The sequence below is a fragment of the Eleutherodactylus coqui genome, chromosome 7 (genome assembly GCF_035609145.1).
Source record: "Eleutherodactylus coqui strain aEleCoq1 chromosome 7, aEleCoq1.hap1, whole genome shotgun sequence".
In the NCBI taxonomy this organism is placed as follows: Eukaryota; Metazoa; Chordata; class Amphibia; order Anura; family Eleutherodactylidae; genus Eleutherodactylus; species Eleutherodactylus coqui.
The window spans coordinates 29,641,412-29,661,422 of NC_089843.1; positions in this window are offsets into that span (position 1 = coordinate 29,641,412).

The window sequence follows — 20,011 nt, forward strand, 5'->3', positions numbered from 1 at the left end:
ACTTTAGTAATAAAGGGTATCAGCTGCTCTCCAAAATTTTTATAAAATCGGGCAGTATACCCATCTGGACTCAGACTCTTTTCTGCCGGAGTTGCTTTAATAACCTCTGCCACCTCTTCACTGTAAAGTCTTCCTCTAAAAAAGGCCCAACCTCTGTTGGAATAGATGGAAGAAAGTTCTCCTGAACATATTCTCTCATTTTGATGTCTAACTGATCTGTGGCAGCTCCGAAAATTATCCCCTTATATTGTATAAATCTCGGTAGTATTTCTGAAATTATCCCGAGATGAGGGTTGGGTCATTAATTTAATTGCCCATAGGCTCCATTATTTGGAGGAAAAATGCGTTTTAGATTGTGGGATGCAAAAGCCTTGCTAGTGGTCCAGTAAATTTGTTAGCATATTCGTGGAAGTATTTTTTAACATGCTTTCGGTATATGGTACATTTTTTATCCAGAAGAGTTTTAAGCTCAAGTCTATTAGCAATGAGATTGTTAAGCTTATTGGCTGTTTGCTTGGTTTTGTGTGCAGCCTCTAAGTTTCGTATTTTGGTCAGCAAGTCTACTATGTTTTTCTGACAGTCCAAGATTCTCACCTCCTCCTTTGAGGACAAGAGAGTGACCATTACGTACTTTTACATGTAACTTCTTACAGCGATCATAGGCAGTGGTAATACAGGATGCCTGTAGATAGCATCCTGTTACCATGGCAACCAGCTGGGCTCTCTGCGATTACATCGCGAGAACCCGATAAAGTCACAGAGGGAACACGCTCCCTTTGTAAACCATTCCCATGCCGCGATCTACATAGCTCACGGCAGGGAAGGAGTTAACAATGGGGGGGCGCTTCTCTGATGCACTCCCGCTGTTGCTGCAGGAGCCCGGCTATCAGTGACAGCTGGCTCCTGCTGCCATATAGTGTGAGATTTCTTCTGATCTTGTGCTATCCTCAGTACGTAAGTTTCTGCCCTGTTACGGGAAGTATCCCGCTGCCAGGAGAACCGCTCTGTTCAGCCTCTATCCATGCAAGGAGGCTGACACAGGGTATCAGGTTCCTTTCTGCAGAGTGAGGTCTGGTCCTGGGATATCTGGTATGCTGGTGAGTAGTGGGGTTATTGGGAGCTCCTCAAAAATGCTACTCAGTAGAGATGAGCGAGCACCAAAATGCTTGGGTGCTCGTTACTCGAGTCGAACTTTCAGTGATGCTCGAGAGTTCGTTTCGAGTAACGAACCCCATTGAAGTCAATGGGCGACTCGAGTATTTTTGTATATCGCCGATGCTCGCTAAGGTTTTCATTTGTGAAAACCTGGGAAATTCAAGAAAGTGATGGGAACGACACAGAAACGGATAGGACAGGCGAGGGGCTACATGTTGGGCTGCATCTCAGGTTCCCAGGTCCGACTATTAAGCCACAATAGTGGCAAGAGTGAGACACCCCCCCCCCCCCCCGCGCACTGTCAGCATAACGATCGTTCTCCTCTGCCACAGCTGTAACAGCTGTGGCAGAGAAGAACGATGTTAGCTCATTGAATTCAATGGAGCCGGCAATACTGCTGGCTCCATTGAAAGTAATGGGCTGCCGGCGATCGCGGGATGAATTGTCGGGAAGGGGTTAAATATATAAGCCCTTCCCTGCAATTCATCCAGAAATGTGTAAAAATAAAAAATATATATATACTCACCTGGTCCCGGCAGACAGAGTTCAGCGCGGCCAGCGGCAGTCCTCCTGAACTGCTCTGAACAGCTGTGAGTAGTATTCAGCAGCCGGGGATTTAAAATCCCCGCCTGCTGAATGAGCTGCCTCTAATTGGTCACAGCCTGACCAATCAGAGGCAGATTCCACTCACACACCCATTCATGAATTTATGAATGAGTGAGTGACTGCTGCCTCTCATCTGATTGGTCCCGCTGAGCCAATCAGAGGCAGCAGTCACACACCCATTCATAAATACTACTCACAGCTGTTCAGAGCAGTTCAGGAGGACTGCAGCTGGCCGCGCTGAACTCCGTCTGCCGGGACGAGGTGAGTATATATATATATATATATATTTTTTTTTTTACACATTTCTGGATGAATTGCAGGGAAGGGCTTATATATTTAACCCCTTCCCGATAATTCATCCCGCGATCACCGGCAGCCCATTGCTTTTAATGGAGCCGGCTGTATTGCCGGCTCCATTGAATTCAATGGGCTAACATCGTTCTGCCGGGACAAGGTGAGTATATATATATTTTTTTTTTACACATTTCTGGATGAATTGCAGGTAAGGGCTTATATATTTAAGCCCTTCCCGACAATTCATTCCGCGCTCGCCGGCAGGCCATTGCTTTCAATGGAGCCGGCTGTATTGCCGGCTCCATTGAATTCAATGGTCAGTGCTCGTTTAATCGAGACGAGTACCGCGTGGTGCTCGTCTCGAGTAACGAGCATCTCGAGCACCCTAATACTCGAACGAGCATCAAGCTCGGACGAGTATGCTCGCTCATTTCTACTACTCAGCCATCAGCGAGCCACTCCACCCTCTTTCTTAAATTTATTAGTTGTTTTGCAATTTTATATTTTAAATTGCTTTTCCTAATTTCTAAAGTCTGATTCTTTATTCTAAAACCAATAAATATTGATTTATAAAAAAAAAACACACATATACATAACAAACATATATCAAAGAAGGGGTACAAATATAAACCATAAAGGCACAGGTGCGCCTCCCCCGTGAGTTCTGGAGCAAGATATAACGTAACTCTCAATACATCTACAGGCTGGGGGGGGGGCACTTAAGCGAGAAGAGAGGGGTATGTGGACCCCTTCTTGAGTGTGAGGCTGTAACTGTGGTGAGATAGCTATAGGTTGCGCTCAGCCGCCTCTTAGATACAGACAGTACAAGACAAACAGTCGGGGGAGTAAATTACAGAGTAGTGGGGAAGGGAAGAGAGGGGAGGGGTGGGGAGAGATGTGGTAGGAAAGGGGAGGGGTACTGCACTTCCAGAGTAGATCCGTGTCTCGTTGTGCCGTTTGATCGTATGCGCGATCAAAAGGTCGCCCGATATCTTCCCTCTTTAGAGCTAAGGGGAGCAAACGGCGTTTCGGGGATCAACCGCCACACAGGGGAACCAGGAGGAGGGTTCAACGGCAGAGGACTAGAGTGCCTGGGTCACGAGTCCGCTTTCCTAATTTCCTGCCAGGGTTCCCAGATCTTCAAGAATCTATCATGTGTTCCGTTTGACCAGCTTGAGAGCTCCTCTAAATTTGCTAACCTATCAACTTTGGACCTCCACAGGGCCATCGTCGGAGGGTCCCTCTGCTTCCACAAAAGTGGAATAAGAGATTTGGCAGAGTCGATCAGCAGGGCGACAAGCTTGTGCTTGTACAGGTGGAAGGCAGGGGTAGGTCTCCACAGGAGGACCACATCTGGGGAGAGCACTAAGTCTGGTAGGAGTTTTTTTAACACGATTGCCAAATCCTTCCAGAAAGGAATGATATTCGGGCAATCCCACCAAATATGAAGGTAGGAGCCCGTGGAACTCCCACATCTCCAGCACATGTCCTCCGCCACCAAATTATGGTCATGCAGCCACTGCGGGGTCCTGTACCAGCGCGCCAGGAGCTTGTAATGTGACTCCTGGGCGGTGACGCAGGGGGAGAGCTTGAAAGCTGTCTTCAAAATCGCTTTGGTCTCGCTTTCTGAGAGGGAAATGTGTAGCTCCTTCTCCCAGGAGAAGAGGAAGGCAGGTTTCCCAGACGAGGGGCGGGAAACTAACTTTTTGCGGATGAGAGAAATTTTCCTCAAAGAGGGGTTAGGGAAGATGCCAATTGCGGTTTCAAAAGGGGTAAGTGGTCTAGAGGGACCGCTGGTTTTCTGAAATTCGCTCAGGACCTTCATCACATGGGCCGACACCAAGAAGGGGAGGGGGCGATTTGGTAGGAGATCGTCCGTAAGAGTGAGGTCGGCCCCCTGCTCAAGGGTAGGTACATCGTGGAAGTGTTTGCCAAAGAGCATCCTCCACGCCCGTGTCGAGCAAGAGTCTAGGGAAAGATTCATAAATTTATATAAGGCAGACAGGGGCGTGCGAGGGGAAGGGGGGGGGGCAAGGTCCTCCCCAAGACAGCCCAGGATTCCATTGCTCCCTCCAGAAGAGGATTTTTCTTCCGATCTCTTCTGCTCGTCCCCTCAGGGAACCAGAGATCCTCTATCAGAGTAGGGCCGTAGGATCCTTTTGCCAGGCGTTGTAACAGCGGATCTCTACTAGGGTGTGTAAGCTCTATCCAGTGGTTCAAGAGAGTAGCAAGATAGAACTCCCGTGAACAGGGGAGGTCCACTCCTCCTTCCGTGCGCCTTTTAATCAACAGGCCATAAGCCAGTCTAGGCCTCCTTCCCATCCAGAGATATCTGGAAAAGATTGTGCGAAGTGCTTTGAAGAAGCTGGCTGGGAGGGAAATGGGGAGGAGCCTCATTGTATAAAGGATTATTGGGATAACATAGGATTTTAGGATGTTCTTACGACCTAGCCATGAGATAAAAGGGAGATCATATGATCTTAGCAGTTTTTTAACTTTGGCCAGGACGGGGAGGAAATTTGTCGCGAATAGGTCTTCCGCTTTCTTGGGTATCTTTATGCCTAGGAAATTGATTGTCGTGTCGGACCACGCAAATGGGGATACTTTTTTGACAGCATTAATTTGGTTGGCGGGAATGGAAACATTTAGAGCAATTGACTTGGTGAAATTAATTTTAAAATTAGAGAGGTCACCAAAATTTTCTAGCATAGAAACCAGGCGAGGGAGCCCCTCCTCCGGGTTAGTAATAAGGAAAATAATATCGTCGGCGTAAGCCGCAGTCGAGAGAGTGTCGTTCCCAATTTTGAGACCTTTTATGGAAGGGTCCGATCTCACTTTTTGGAGAAGAGGCTCCAAGGCCAGGACAAAGAGCGTAGGGGAGAGGGGACACCCCTGCCTAGTGCCATTTCCTATTTCAAAGGAAGGGGAGAGAGAACCGTTAATCTTGAGTCTCGCATGGGGCATTGCGTAGAGAGAGAAGATCGCTGAGACGAATTGGGGTGGGAGATTAAAGTGTAGCAAGACTTGCTCCATATATGTCCAATTCACGCGATCAAACGCCTTTTCGGCATCAGTACCTACTAAGGCGAGTGATATGTTTCGTTTTTGGGCAAATCTAGCAGCATGTAGGAGTCTGAGACAACTGTCTCTCCCCTCTCTTCCCCGCACAAAGCCCGCCTGTTCAGGGTTGATCAAGAAGGTAGTATGTTTTTCTAGGCGTTTTGTTAGGATTTTGGCCCACAATTTCATGTCGAAATTAATCAGGGAGATGGGGCGGTAGCTCCCGCAAGACTCAGGGTCTTTGTTCTCTTTGTGCACCAGAGTAATATGCGCTTCTTGCGCTTGTCTAGGCAGTGGGATCCCGCTCAGGAGAGCATTGTACAAGTCTACTAATCTAGGAATGAGCGAAGTACTCAGGGCCTTATAGTATATAAGGGGGAGGCCGTCTGGGCCTGGGCTTTTACCCGGGGGAGATGAGTTTATAAGGTCTTGTATCTCTTGCGGGGTGATTGGGGACAGGAGGGATGTGGTCTCGTCATCTGGAATTTTGGGGAGGTTTAGGTCTTTGAGGAAGTGGTCGATTTGTTTTTTCAAGACAGCTCTTTCTTCAGGAGTGGGAGGATCTTTAAGGTTGTATAGACGGGAATAAAAGGATTGAAATTCTTTGGCAATATCAGGGGTAGATGTGACGCGATGGCCCGTGGGGGATTTAATGGCCTTAATAAGGTTCCTTGCTTGGGCTTTTTTGAAAAGGGACGACGTGAATTTGCTACCCTTGTTACCTTGGGCGAAAGAGATATGTCTGAGGTATAGATGCTTTTTGTTAAACCTAGCTTCCAAAAGGAGTTTAAGTTCAGTTCGGAGGGAGGTGAGTTTCTCCATGGCCGCTACACTTTGTGAGAGCTTAGTCACACGCTCTTATTTGGCAATTTGACCAAGTTTCTCGTCAATGTCTTTCTGTTGTTTCTTCTTTGCTCTGGATCCAGCAGAGATCAGAAGGCCTCTCACATAGGCCTTATGAGCCTCCCACACCACTGGAACTGCCATATCCTCAGTGGTGTTGAGTTGGAAATATTCTTCCAACGCTTTGTTGAGCTGGGCTCTATCCTCAGCCGAATCCAGGAGAGAGGGGTTGAGTCTCCATCTCCACTCGCGGGGAGTGGAGCCTGGAAGGTAGATAGACAAGTGGACTGGGGCGTGGTCCGACAAGGCAATGGAGTCTATCTCAGCTTTTTTCGTGTATTGTAGGAAGGAGGAGGAAAAAAAAACATAGTCTAACCACTGGAAGGAGGAGTGGACCTGCGAGAAGAAGGTATAATCCCTGGAGGATGGGTTAGAGTACCTCCAGGCGTCCACGATATGGAGTTGCACGAGGGATCTGCTGAGTTTACTTAATTTCCTCTGTGAAATCTGGGATTTTCCAGTCGATGAGTCTATGGAGGGGGAGATGGTGAGATTAAAATCTCCACCCAGGATGACCTGCCCAGTGGCGAAGATCCTGAGTGCTTCTAATTGTTTTGTGAGCCATTCTACTTGGTGCTTATTAGGGGCGTAGAGGTTGGCAAGGGTAATTTTAGTTTCGTTTAGGTAGCCCCTCAGGAACAGAACTCTGCCCTCCTCATCTGCGAAGCGAGCCTCGCAACTAAACTTAAGGGACCTAAAGTCTGATTCTGAACTAATCTGTCTGTAGACAGAGCAGACGCCCTCGCAAAGATCACACATACATGTTTCCCATAATTCTACTTATTTTCCACACCATCAATATTCTCTCCTAGATCTTCACAATCAGCACAATCAGTGACTGAATCCTCCCACATATCTGGATCTGACTGGACGATCACTGGTGACAACACATGTGGACTGTCTGACACAAACCTTGGAAATACTTGCACCAAATACTAAATATGTCTCACTTTCTCTTCTTTACTAACTGAAATATTTTTGCATCTATTATTTTATTTTGCAGTTCACAATTTGCATCTAAACTAAACCAGAGAGTCTCTCAAGCTGATGTGTGGCTGGGCACAAACTTCTACTGCAAATTACTCTTTTCAACAAATGAATGTATAATTTCCATAATTCTCCATCAAAAACCGCCAGCTTCTCACACCGTTATGTGTTACCTGGGTTCAACTCATCTGAGTCTATCTGGCACTAGTAGTCCTCCTGCTTCTAAGTTCACCAACTCTTGAAGCTTAAACTTCTACTCGGGATCTCAATGGGACCTTACAAGACATTGCATGTCCCTTGTGTACCATGTGATATGCATGCAAGTGTGATATGATGTTTCCACTGAAATCAATGGAAAACACTTGCAATCCTTAGACGCCCGTGAAACACCTGCTTGAGAATCGCAACTTCCCAGAAGTGATGCTAGGTATTTTTGAATCAAAAACACTTCGCATCAACGTGAAAAATAAGTTTATTCGCCTGGTATGGCACTCAGCCCTGTGAATATAGCCTCAGTTTAATAACATGAGAAAAAGGAGGTCTATTGTTGTCCTCCGGTTCTATGTCCATGTCCTTGTTGTGTGTGTTACACAGCCTCAGTGCCCACCAATGGACCCCCTAACACCTGCTCAAGCACATTATATAGTAAGCAGTAGGTAGGTCCTTTACATGAGATCTCCATATATAGATAACCATGACAGATACATTTCCCAACTCCCCTTAGAGCCTTAGTGTACCAATATAGATATATTTATCAGTAATGTGGGAAGTTAACCCTTTCCTATATCATTTTCATTACATTTCAAATAAATACATTGAACACAAACATGGGAACAAGGATGCAGCAGCCAATGTAAAGCCATTGCCTGCGGCTGTTATATAAGAAACCCACGTGTATTACTGTGCTCAGCGGCTTCGTCGGCTTCACATGAAGGAGTTTTGATGCAGAAATTCCTGCGACCGCTCCATTCATCTAAGTGTGGCACGCTCATGTAGAAACAATTCCATCCCGCTGTATGGGAGAGATATTCATCTGCATCCTGTTCTACAACAAGTCTCCAGCATGTGAGCGCACCCTTGGGCTGGCTTCTTACTGGCGTGTAATTGCAAACACAAAATTTGCATGGGCACTGTGAAGTGAAAAGACCCTATTAATTCCAATGGGTTCGTACACAATTTTTGACATATTTGCTTTTCTGCTGTGGAATCCCACAGTGAATGCACTATATGTGAGACCCCCTTACAGCACACCAAATATAAGATAGAACAAAAAGGGGCACATGTTCTGGCTCTCACATTGATATTCTAGTTTAGTAAAGATCAGAATAACAAAACTAAATTCTGTTTCAATCGTCTCTTCTTGGTCCTGATATCCTGAGTAATGGCTACTGCAGACAAGCGTAAGCGCCAAAACTTTCGCTCATGTGCAATGTACTTAAGCAGTGAAGAAGTCTTTTTGCCTCTATGCCTGCTCAAAACCTGTGTGGATTTTCACAGGTATCGCTCATTGACACGGGTGCAGGAAGCATCCTCATCCTGATTTTAAAGGCGTATTAACCTAATGAGGTGCCAGTGTTCGTGGGTATGCACAGTGTTTTGCACATACCCGAGAGTAAATGTATGCGCATTTGCCCACTATCACAGGCTACTATGGGAACTTTTGCTGCACAAATGCGCACCAATATAGAGCATGTCATGTTTTTTTTTTGCACATTTAATACATTTGCAATAAAGAGCCATGAGAATGAGTCCATTGATATCAATCGGCTGTATTCGTTGCATATTGATCGGGCAAAAATCTCCTACATAAATACACCCTTGTAGGGCCGCCCTAAGGCCATATTCATGCGGTCAATAGTCTCACACAAATTCTGCCCATGACCGACACGGACAGATCTCACACGGAAAACAAACCCATTCCTTTGACTGAGTTGATTCACATGAGCAATATTTTTTTCTCAGATAAAGAGTCTTACTTGGAAAATCGCTGCATGTCCTATTTTTGTGTGAATCTCGCTAGACAATGGCACATGTATTGTGCGGTTTCCGGCACCTCGCACAGCACACAGATGGGGTGCCCACGTGCCGTGTGATACGTTCTGCATCTGAGACTCTTGGGCACAACTTTTTGTAGCACATCTAAATACAGCCTTACAGAATGGGTTTTGTATGTGGAGTTTTGGATCACCGAGGACGTCCTATTAACTAATTGACCGAGAACAGTCTGTACAAAACGATCTCTGTTTTCTCCTGTGTTTTGCAGATCAGCTCTGGAGCCTCCGAACCCTCATTATCTGATAGACTCCTCTATCCACATGTTTTCAGAATGGTCCAAAATTACCACATCCACAATATGATGATCAGCGAACTGCTGGAGCACTTTGGCTGGACCTGGGTTGGGATTTTAGTATCGGATGATGAAACTGGAGAGAATGAGCTGCAGATACTAACAAAGTACATGACAGAGTGCGGGATCTGTGCCGCCTTCACCATAAAACTAAGAGAGGAAAATTATAATAGGATTTTACAAGCTCTAAACAATCCACAAGTCCCCATCATTATAATGTGCGGAACCTTCTCTATTTATATATTTGGTTTAATAGAATATTATAAATTTATATTTCTAGACAAAACCCTCATCCATTCACCATCCTGGATCTGTAGTTCTCGCAAAGGGTTAAATGAAATGCAATCGGTATGTAATGGAAGTCTAGCAGTGCAGTTGTCATCACCTTTTCCAGTTCTGGAGGATTTTGTAAAAATATATAGAAAAAATGATGAAATTAACCAAAAACAGTCCTACTGCAAATTGTTATATGATATATCCAAGACTGATGATATAGATGCCTTCATATCCCTCTATGACATCAATAAAGAGCACAACTACACTCACAACTATAATGCAGATAATCTGAGGAATGTCCTCTCAGCAGGGGTCGCCACAAGACTGTATTCTGCAGTAGAAGTTCTGGCAAAAGCTCTACATGAAATGTTCTTTATAAAGGACAAATATGAAGGAAACTCAGTAACTGGATTTATACACTACAGACGGAAGTTACAGCGCTACATACAAATGATGAAGTCCTCACCGGATCCTATGAGGCCTTCATATTACTTTAATGAACAGGGGGAAGCCATACATCCATATAAGATCATAAACTGGTTATATATAGAAGAGGCCATACATGAGGTTGTAGTAGGAAATTATACTCCGTGGGCCGTCAGTGGTGAAAAGCTTCACATAAATCGGCAGTCTATAACATGGAAACACACAAAGGGGGTGAGAAGAGTTATATTATGTAGGTGATTATGTAAATCTTGTCCGCCCTTTAACATCATTATATAGTTTACATCCTCTTATCATACATGTGTGTTTTATCTTTGTAGTGAAGGTTCTTGTCTCTTCCTACAGATCCCAGTATCCCGCTGCTCCGACCAATGTTCACCTGGAAGCAGGAAAAAGACAGGACAAACAATCCATTCCTGCTGCTATGACTGCGTCCCGTGTGCAGAAGGGGAGATATCCAATATAACCGGTATATGGTAGTATGAGCAGTAGGTGATGATGACAATGATGTATCAAAAGATGTACCATATTTTTCACTCTATAAGACGCATTTTTCTTCCCTGAAAGTTGGGGGGGGGGGTAGTGCATCCTATAGAGCGATTGTTCTGTTTGCTTGCGTTATCGTGAGTTTAATGTCCGATCATGCTGAACAATCAGGCAAAGAAACTTGCAATCAGTTAGGATAGCAGTTATCTCTCCTTTGCACTGCCGCCTGTACATATCACTGATTGGTGGTGAGAGCGCTAGCGGGAACTGCTGCTGCTCCCATGCCTCCAGCAATCGGATTCTTCTCTTCCTCAGCCAGACACGAGTGCCACTGTAACATGGAGCTCCGATGTTTCAGAGCGCTGCTGCTCTTTCTGCTCCGTTGCTCAGTACTATCCCCTGCACTGTCCCCTGGGTAATTTCGAAATATTTTTTCAATATTTTTTTACCTCTAAAACTTGGGTGCGTCTTATTGTCAGTGCTTCTTATACAGTAAATATGGAAGAAAAAAATAAGTGAACCCTTTGGAATTACCTGTATTTCTACAATCATTACTAATAAAATGTGTCAGCTCCATGACAATTATAGACAAAGAGACAAACATGGTCAAACTAAACTAAAAACAAAGATGTTCTACCATTCATATATTTTATTGTACACATTAAATAATCATCCAGAATGCATGGAGAAAAAGTATGTGAACCTATAAATTTAAAGCTAGCCTGTCACCTCCTTAGAACACCCGAAATTAAGTTATGGTCCTGTTAGGGAGGTGACAGGGAGCGGAACATTCCCATGTTTCTCATCACTGAAGTCATGCAGTGAACTGCAATATCTTTTCAGACTGCCTTGTGCGCACTTTCTTATAAAAGTCTATGGAAGAGCGCCTGGACAGCAATTTGAAAAGAGTCCGATTTTTTGAGCGGTGCATTGACATTAGTGGAAGGACCCAGGGAGTGAGTGTGTATAAAAATACATCACTCGACTGCCTATCACATCCCCCAACAGTTCCATGGTGTTGTAGGGAGGTGACAGGTTCCCTTTAATAACATATAGATCCTCCTATAGCAGCAATCACCACTAAACATTTCCTGGAGCCGTAAATAAGATTTGCACATCACTGAGCTGGAACTGTGAAACATTAAATGCTGTAAATATATTTCAAGATGTGTGGCATGCATAGAACTCTTCAGGTCATGCCAGAGTATCTCCAAAGGGTTAAAGTCATGAGTAGTATACCGTCCATACCTCATGTCAAGCCGCCCACTTTTGGAAAGTGGCAGGTGCCACGCCCCCTTCCCATGACCTTTGACCCTTCATCCCTTCGGCGCACCACCTGACCGTCATTTGACCCTCCCTCCCCTTCGGCGCACCACCTGACCGTCATCTGGTGGGTGGTGGACCCATCCGCATTCCAGGCCTGTGACGTATCACGAGACACACTTTAGAATACAGTGTGTGTCATGATAATCAAGGGCCTTATTATATGTATAGCTTGAATTGATGTTATGTACCATTCGAGTCATCCCCCAATCAATGGCCTTATTATGTGTATAGGCTGATATGATGTTATATACCATTCAAGTCGCCTTATGAGTATAAGGGGTTAATATATAGAATGCATTACCATCCGTTAACAGTGTTTTCAGCATTGCCACCCCCATCCTAATAAGCCTTTTATGTATAGGCTAGCAGTGAGCATGCTATAGAGAACACAAAGTAGCCAAAATGCAAAGTTTTATAAAGCTTTATTGAGCGCCCAGAATATATAAACGATTCGCTGTAAAAAAAAAAAAAAAAAACAGAATATAGAGTTATTACATAAAGGAATGCATAAGAATGATTACATAGATATGTATAACACTGTATAATGTTAACAGATATATAGTTACATTTTTACAATCCATTACAAAGTTAACCACGACATGGGAAGCAGCGGTGTGGGTCGCTTTTTAGGCAGCAAGCTCCCCTGTGTTATTCCGTGTGGGGTTGGGGAGAAAGACAGGATTTTGTTTTGGGGGGTACCAGGTGCAAAGCCGGGGTCCGAGCCTGTTTTCAAATCCTGGAGAATTTCTCTAGTACTGTGGCTGACAATGACCGTAGAAGGCATATTAACTTCGGCCAACGCTCGCATAAAAATGTCCCAGCCCAGAGGGTGATTTTTCTTGGTAGCGCTATGGCTCTGCGTAGCATGACGGATCAAGTCCAAAATGTTTGACCCATTAACCGGCTTCCCTTTATAAACAAACTCGTTGCGCAAATTCCACGATGTAATATCACCATTCTGCGACAGTCTGTTTAGCAAAAGCTCAGCATTTTTTTGAACTGTGGATTGACATGGCTTACAATTTCGTGAACAGTATTTCGATTATCAGGAGAGGTATTTGACATTTGCTGATGATCAGTTTCACCCGCGGTTATGAGGATTAAAGTTGTTAGCTCTTTTGCATCCTGTTTAGCGTGTACCAAGTATCTTTGCAAAACATCTGTGTATTTTTTAATTTTCACATCATCAGGAATGTCTCTACGTTGTAAAATCGAGCTAATTTCATCATCAAGGCGATAAATAGTCTGTCGTATGCTCGGTGTCATTGTAGCGGATTGTCCTATCTTGTTAAGTTCGTCTTTAGGCACGAAGTACATTTTCTCCGCATGTTCCATTATCGATTGGCAAGCAGACTCGTAATTATTGGGATTGCAAAACCCAAGAGCGATCCTATAAAACCGCCGGCCTGATTCACTATACGCTTCTTTTTCTTAACGGTCAGTGTTTTATCACCCAGACGCCTTATAGCACCTCGCCATTTTTTTAGTATCTTTTTCTGACGAGGTTTTAGAGGTATCCGGCCTTTTAAAATATTTAATGCGATCTCAGCTATGGTTGTAATCAGATCGCTGCTCGAGTCGCGTAAAATAGATTTTCTAACGTCCGGTTTCGCTTTCACCAGGCTTTTTAAGAGACCCCAATTACGACGTATTCTCTCAGACATCCTGTCGGACCAATGCGCATAGAATAAAATAAGTCGCGAAAAAGACAAACTCACTTTTTAGAAGCATTTTTCTTGGGAATGTACACAGCTGGTAAAGCAGGAGGAAACAAACCCGTTCTCAAGCGGTGCTCCTCAGGCATATTGGCTCTTAAGTCAACTAGCAGATATCCGTAAGGAGCACTCGTGGCATCCTCAAAAGCTTCTAAGAAGTGCGTCTGACCCGGATACATCTGTCTAGCCAATGTGACAATTTGAAGTTTATCACGAGGATTTTTAAATAACACCATATAATTAGTATTCAGATTTATAGTACGGCTTTTTTTACCTTGACAAAATATGTTCTGTACAAGGTACAAAATGCTCAGATTTCGGTGGTGTACATACTTGGTAAACGCTTTCTCTATTTCGCTGTTCTCGCTGGCACTCTCCATGAGATCATCAACAACGGTCAAATTTACCTTATCAGGCGGGAATAAGTCATCACCTATAAAAGTCTGAGGTAGTCCTTCTATAAATCTAATGTTAGAAAAAGAGGCGGAAAGTTCATCATAAAGCGGCTGCCAACACGAATGAAAAAAGACAATGTTGGTGGGGATATGAGATATATGCGTTACAGAGTTATATAACAGTTGCTTAACAAAGTAACTTTTCCAAGAGTTAAACGGCCCGGCTAAAATACAAGGGGTGTTGCAATTGTGTGTCCATCATACAACCGTTAACAGCCGTGAGGTTATATTGTGAATTTGTCTAATAGTCGCCTCCTCACACGATCTTGCGGATTGTGTGGCGTTAATGCTGAGTCGATCCGGTAGTATGTATTCCTTACAGATCCTAGTTAGGAGAAGAAGCAGTTACCCCCGACATATAATTATGCCAACACGCCACACATCCAGACATGCAAACCCGTAATATTGTTTGATTTTATTTGCATACTATATGATCTAATAACCGTAAGGGAGAGTTGTAAAATCATCTAGTAGATACCGCTTTGTATAAACACACCTCTGTGTTTTTTGTAGCGGCCTTGTTTCGATGTCCCAATACTTTTTATTTCTCACAAAGCAGGGCTGCTCTACGGTGATGGTCTTTTGTGTTTCAGGGTCGCTGTTACGAGGATAATCCAGAACCAGATCTTTCAGACTGTCAAAATTTATGACCTGAGTGGCTGACGTATTTAAAGTTATACCTTTAACTTTTAACACTGTTTTACCCGTGTTCAACTTGTAACCATAGGTTTTGGGACCAGCAGATACAAACTCTGTTATGTGTGTATCACCGGGGATCTCGCTGGTCAATTCCCCCAGATAGTCTCCTAACGGGGGTTCCACTCACCTTCACTGTGTACAAAAATGACAGAGTCTGTGTCGTGATAAAGGCATCGTTCCTGCAATCTATCCAGAAGCGAGTAGAGCTCTAGGCATGCATAGGCTGTTGTAAAGCAAGCTATAAAGATGTTTGTGTTTTTGTTGACCGTGTGGTGCTCTTTGGCGTATTTCCACGTGACATTGGCTGTTTCGTCATCAATAAAATTTAGACCTGAAATTTCGTACTGAGGTAGAAACACGTACTCAAAGAGTTCATCAGGGTCAGTCACGATGTTGGTACACAGGAGGTTTGATTTCTGCGTAAACTTTCCCCACAAGGAGTTTAAGAAATGCTTGGAGATTTGGCGTTTAGCAGGGTTTACGCCTATTTCCTCCTTATGCAATTGAACACCTTCTTTTTGAAGAAAGGAGTCAATATACTCATTTTTCTTATCATCGTCAGTGCACCAACTAGGGTACCCTGCAGCCTCTTGCTTATCTCTAAGATGCAACTTGATGTAAGATGCAAATAGATTATCCGATGTTTCTGGAAAGTGCCTTATTTCGTAGGTGTGTGCTATCCTATAGCCTTTCTCTACAGCCATCTCTAGTTCTATCGTACACCATGTGCCAACGAGAGCCCTCTCTTCATCAGTATGACTGCAAGGATCGCCCTGTGAATTTAAAGCACAGGTGTAATACAGCGGAAACGTCAGCTTATGATCCATTTTCACCGGTAGCATCGGGAAAAATAAATTGCGCGGCGGGTACACTTTAACTTTTGCGATACCAAAGTAATTTTTGATGTAACTAAAATTTTCATAAATAATAGTCGGGTGCCCTATAGGGTAAGTATTTTCTTGTTGACGAAAGGGTACAGACTAATGAAATCGTAATAATTTATCGTCTAACCATCGGCCAGCCAGTGGTATAGCTTTATTGCGTTAGTTCGACCCCCGTAAAGAGAGTCACGCGGCTCTTACGGTACTGGGAACTGCATTTTAAGAAGAAAAGCCTGAAGGTCTGAATTAGTCTCAACAATTTCACGCCATTCATGCTCCCATAAGATGCGTAAAGTGTACCCCTGCTGCTGTAAATAGCACTTTTTAGCTAAAAAAGCCTGGTATAGTTGGCTGTACGTCGTTTTTGTGACGTTATTTTGCGCGTTTTCGTTAAAACAGACGACACACCCATGATAGAAACATCCATGAAATTCCAAAGCGATATGCCGTGCATCAACATACGCGTAACCATCTAAATAATAATTACCGACCTGTTTTTTGCCACCTCTCAGCGCATTTTGTATGACTATGTTTTCACTGTGAGACACGTACATCAACCACTGAATAACAGGAGTTGAGTACCTTTTTTTGGTCTTGTGATAATTATCAGAGGGGACGACAGCTATAGTGTCTTTAGGTAAGAAGTTAAACCTGTATATAGCCATGCATACAGATGCGAGAGTGATGTGCTGGAACGGGTCAATGCAATAAATCAAAGTAACGTTTTTCCTTTTTTCCGTACAATACCTTTTAACCTTTTTCTTAGCCATGTCCATTACCCGGTCTCTGTAACGCTCACAGGCTTGCCGCAATACTTCAACATCCTGCTTACAATAGGCCTTCAATTCTGCATTAAAATCAAAAGTACAGTCCTTTTGCAATTCATACCACTCCATGAACTCTTTTCTGTCGTCAGGCATCATGTACTCTGGGTTGTAATATTTAGCATCAGGTAGGGGGCCGACATAATTCTGGTTTTCTTTAGTATTGAAAAAGTGAGGGAAATGTCCCTTTCCCCTGAAAAACCCATAGCCTGAGGTAGATTGCTAAGCTTCATGGGAATGAAGTTAAGCGAGTCTATGAACCTCAAGTTCATTGAAGGTACCGTCACACACAGAAGGCGGCCGCCTTGAGTGATCATGTCTATTTGAATCTTCTCAATTATCAATTGCTTGACAATGAAATACAAATCATATCACCCGGCATTGTGGGCAATAAATGTGCAATCTTCAAAATCGCCGCTGAGAAAAAAACTGAACAAAATCGCGCATGCAAAACTCACCCTCAAACTCCCAAGACACTGATCCATGCAGCGGAGTGGCAAAAATAAAATTTGGAATGTGTTTACCAGTATCCTGTTGGCACTCAAAGTCGTAGATAATATACGACGAGGTGTCCTCAGCTGATCCCCCTTGGTAAGGCTGCATGTAACACTCGTGTTTGTCAAATTTCACCACGCTGGCTTTACAGATGTTACAGCGTAGTCCCTTGCTTTCGTGAGGCTCGGAGCGTTTAACCACATAGCGGTAACAACTCTCGCAAAAGATTTTAGTCTTGAAAAATGCTTTATTCGACGCAGCAATGATGTTGTGGCTAAACAATCGGATGAGCGACAAAACACGCGGCAATTGGAACAACGGTATATCGATTCCGGGGTTTCAACACACGATTCTGTCTGACAAGCCTTGCAAAAATACTGACACAAGTGATTTTTTTTGTGGTGGAAAACAGAACTGCAATGATCACAAAAGTAATTTGCCCCGATAAATGCTTTTATATTCGTAATCCCGTAATAATGATCATCATGGTGAAGGATGTATACAACATTCCCGCCAGATGTTTTGCTGGTGTGAAAATAACGCCAATCACCGCGGTTGTGGTATAGAACCCTTATGGTTATGCCCAGGTGCTTCTCGAATGCCTCGATATCGCTGAAACTCACTAACTGGTTGTCGGGAATGTCCAATTCGTGATGTAATTCTCTAGCACGCGCCAATAAAACACTATCATCAGGAGTGGGAGTCCCCTTCTCTAACAGTGCGAATAGGCTGGCAGCTAACCACAGGTTAGAGTCGTAATTGTTAAAATCAAACAGACATTGTTTTTTCTACTTGATGATCTGTGTGTAAAGTATTGATTTTAAACGTCTGCGATGTCTTCCATCGCCGCGCCTATTCTGCACTATTAGCACTCTTAGAGTCAGACATTCACCAGCTAAACACTCCGCATTACTCTGTAATGCATTGGCCACAGCATTTAAGAAACTCTCAGCGTTAAAATCATCCCGGGCCTGTTTTACGGAATAAATAGGATCCAGCCATCGCCCGCCATCGACGCTCAGTTGTATAAAATCACCGGGTTGTATATCTCGTCTGATTCTGTCGAGCAAAGACTGAATGACACCGTGAACAGCATTAATTGCGCCAATAAAAGACTGTATCCTATGCAAATTTGCAAAGCTGAAATGATCAATGTGCTCCACGGCATTGAAGGGACCAACTTCACGCCGTATATGGAATAAATGCTGTAAAAACACAGACGCATCAGCAGGCTGCTCAACATGATCAAACGGTATACGCTCTTTTTCCTGCGGGGGGATCCGCGGTGAGGGTTCATTATTTACAGACGGATTGGGCATGTCTGGAATCTGCGTGGTATGTGGTGCTGGATCAGATCTATGTGGGGGTGCGTCAGGATTTTGTGGGGAAACTCTGGTTTGCCTGTTTCTGCATCTTCTGGCGGATTTCCTTCTTGCGGCCATACACAACATTTTTATGGCTTTTTTAACAGACTTTGCTCTACGCCAAACGCAGCCTCTGTTAGAACACTGTTTCTTCAGCCCTGACCCGACCATAGATAGTCATAAGGTGGGGGGCTGGTGGGGCTCCGTAATACCGATGGCCTCGGAAACCTTTCGCAACTTTACGACCAGTTTTAAAAGTTCATCGGTACTAAGGTGCTCTACAGGTGCGTGCTCTAGCTCTGTTTGCCTCGTCCTCACTTGGGAAACTATAGTGAGACATTCTGCTGACTTAGCGATAATGCCGTCACATAGAAAGTGTATTGTATTTTTCAGCTGTATCTGTCGTGTCACATGGTGACGGTAAACAGGATCATCAAGATTTCTCGGTGTTGTCAACCTTTTTGAAACTTGATACTCATCAGATGATTTTCTCTTTCTATGAGATGTAGTGGGTTGTGATGGGTTAACTAGCAACTGCTGTGTATCAACACATGTTACGGCGTTAATACTAGCAGTGACTAGCTGGTGTTGTGTATTAGTTTGTGTTGCATTATGACAAACCCGAATATCATTTGACATTACGGCATGCGGCTTACCATTAGCGGCACCAGTGTTGCTGTCCCCAGGCTTTTCGGACTCTTCCAAAATAGGGGATAGCGATGTTTTTCCCACACGATTTTTCTCGCGCTTCAATAAGTTGCGGTGATGTTTGACAGCAGTTGGTGTGGCGACGCGGTTGATGGTTATGTGTGGTTCTAACGGCATCGGGTATCTCACGGGTTCGTTGTGTGTCTGTAACACAGGGCTAGTTGTATCCAGCGACACACTCGCATTTTCCACAGGGTTTAGCGTCAGGTTTGTCATCCCTAATGTTGTGTTTCCCCCCGTGCTGACACAAGCATTCTCTGGAAGGTAGAAAAAAACACAATAAAAATGTATAACGCTGTTGATGAATTACGCGGGATTTACGCATGTAACAGCCGTACTATAATTAAACATTCGCTCAAATTGTTGCAAGCATCTTACCGATGGCACTTTGACCGGCGTCCCCCGACTGGCTTCCATGCGCATCCGATATAGGCGATAGCTCCACCATTCTCACGCACCCGTTTTGCTGTCTTAGCGGACTCCACGGGTGATTGGCGAGTCCCAGCGACTGCGCTGGTCTTTCGTGATTTATGGATGTTTCTAAAGGATATAACGGGTCTAGGTGTTCATTTACATCTGCAGCATCTGTATCGAGACAGCACTTATTTAGCATAACACATAACAACAAGCGCATACACAAAACATTGCATATGGTGTGATAAAACCTACCGTTGGCAGACTGTGAGAAACAATCGAATCGCGATTCGTCAAAAGTGTCGACGATCTCCTCCCAGTTCTCTACTTTATACAGCAAATGATAAAAACGGATAAAATTAACGTATTTTTAAAAATGTATCCTTATCGAGTAGCTATACGAAATCAAGCGCGTAAACGCTGCATAACTACCGATTTGGGTGTTAGTAAATTCAAGGGGGGAAAAATGGACACCCAGGCTTTCCATCTGAAAATACACAAAGAGAATTACTGTAGCAAAAACTGATTTCTAGCACCGCTGCTGTTCGTTAGAAAATTTGTCATTTAAAAAT